Here is a 2,511-nt window from a genome sequence, read left to right as displayed (position 1 = left end):
CTGGGGTTCATATATTGCAAGATAGAGAGTAAATATTTAGAGATGAAAGAGCATGATGCCTGGGGTTTCCTCAGAATAATCTGAAGAAAGGTTAGGGGGAGAGGGCATGTATGAAAAAATGATTGATAAAATAGTGAATGATGGTTGAACTGGGTGTTAGAAAGGTTCATCAAAATAGCCTATATTGTTGGTGCATCAGGCCTTTCCTGTCTTGCCTGCTCTCCCCTTAGCAGTGTGTTTAGGTAAGTCTACCTATTCTGGTCCCCACTGTGTCTCTGGTGGATCCTTTTGTAACAGGTACAGGTTACATGGACTCCTCCCCCACTCCAGATGCTGGAACTCCAAATCCCATCAGTACCAAGGAGAAGCACTCCAGGACATGAGGGCGGAGCTGAGCAGCCAGGTTGGGATAAAACCGCACTTGTGGGCTCTGGGGGGGAGACCTGTGGTTTGCAGCTGATCATTTTGGCTCTCAATCGGTTTTCAGCATGCCGGTGGAGTCCAAGTCAGCAGAACTGGTAGGACATCCTAGTTAACCTGTGTTTCTCTCCCTCTTTCCCTGGGTTATTCCTTTACCTTTCTCCTTATAAATAAATCCATTATTTAACCTTTTGAGTGTATCCATAATATGATTGAATCGTAAGCGCACGGGTGAAGATACACAGACAGGCCACCTAATTCACATTGGGGTACCCTGTAACACTTTCACACATACCCCCCACTTCTGGCCTAAATCCCAGTTCTTCTATGCAAAAAAAAAAGTATATTGCTATGTATTCTCGTAATTATCTTTCTCCGATAGTTTATAAAAAGTCTCAAACATTTATAATGTATCTGGGATTGAAAATTTTAAGCCCCGTGGTTCAGTCCTAAAAATAGGAAGAGTTAATGCCATCCATATTATTTAGTAATTTAAAAAAATTGTACAAGACTGTTTATAGCACTTTTATTCATGATAAATATAGAGAACATTCTAGGTGTCCTACCAACAGATTAATATATAAGCAAAGTAATATATGTTTATATAATATATAAGCAATAAAATGGAATGAACTGTTGGATTGAATTTATTAATATAAATGAGTCCAAAAAACATATGCCAAGTGAAAGTCTTACCAAAAAGAAAGTATGTACTGTATAATTCCATACATATCAAATTCTACATCATGTAAAACTATCTTAATGATGGGGGAAAAAGATCAGTGCAATGGTTACTTGTGGTGGGAGAGAAGAGATTCACTGGTAAAGGATTTAAGGCAATTTCCTGTGTTATGGTAATGTTCTACATTTTCAGTCTGGTGTAATTGTTTATCAAAACTTAGAGAATGATCGTTTAAGATTTCAACAGCTCATTGTACATAAATTTTACTTTCTTTTTTAAAGATTTATTTATTTGTTCATACAAGAACTGGGATAAAGGCCAGAGGTATGGGTGGTGAGAAGATTCACTACAGATAGAATAGGGAGCAGAACAGGCAGGTTGATGAAGGGAGCAGTGGGCAGGAAAGGAGAGGTCAGCTACACCATGTGGATCAGCTCCGTGGCTGGGCATCAAACTCATGTGCGGTGGCTGTGAATAGCTTCAAAGTGCTCTGCTTTAACCCATTGTGCCATCAGGGAGGGCCCCGTAAATTTTGCTTTAAAAGAAAGGAAACTAAAGAAATAATGAACAACAGTTATTTAGATACTTGCTGAAATATATAAGGGCAAACATACACAGCCACCAAGAAATGAGATGAATGGAGGGATAGATAGATGTATAGAAATGTGACAAAGCGGACATAAAATATTGATAAGATAAAGTGGTGGCTTTATGAGTGTTCACTGTAAACTTTTTTGTGTATTGGAAATTTTTCATGATAGAATTTTTTTAAATAAGTAAAGGGAGCCATCTTCTGGAAGAATCTGGTACTGCTGATGGCTTCAAAAGGCAAGAGAGGAAGTATGGGGTTCCTATAGCTGGTATGTAGTAACTGCTTATTATTTTTTATATCATTATTGGTTTGTAGTCATGGGGCAAACTGTTTTCTTTGCCGTAAACTTTTCTCCCTCCCCCTGCTTAACCTCATACTCAGATTTCATTTCATTTTTTAAAAAATGTTTAAAAATTTTTCTTTTTTAAAGCCCACGGGGATTACAACTGAGATGGAAAAAGGCAAAAAATGATGTAGAAATAAACTTATATTATTTAAAAACTTAAACTTATTTAAAAATTTTTGAATACAAATTTTCTTTTTTAAAAGATTTATTTTATTTATTTATGTATTCAAGAGCTGGGGTACAGGCTAAAAGTGCAGCTCCCTGTCCCCATGATAATGGATCTTGTGCTACAGTAGCTGCCAATAGCTTCATAGTGCTGAGGTTTAACCTTTGTGCCACCAGGGAGGCCTCTCAGATTTTATTTCTTCCAGAATAGAAGTCTGCAAACTTTTTTTTTGTAAAAGGGCCAAATAGTAAATGTTTTAGGTTCTGTGGCCTAAGAGACAAAATTAAGGCTATGACATGGCCCTC

Source organism: Condylura cristata, unplaced genomic scaffold, assembly GCF_000260355.1.
Source record: "Condylura cristata isolate star-nosed mole 26May11 unplaced genomic scaffold, ConCri1.0 scaffold00003, whole genome shotgun sequence".
NCBI lineage: Eukaryota > Metazoa > Chordata > Mammalia > Eulipotyphla > Talpidae > Condylura > Condylura cristata.
The sequence above is the reverse complement of the archived record's forward strand: the minus strand, read 5'-3'. Positions refer to the sequence as shown.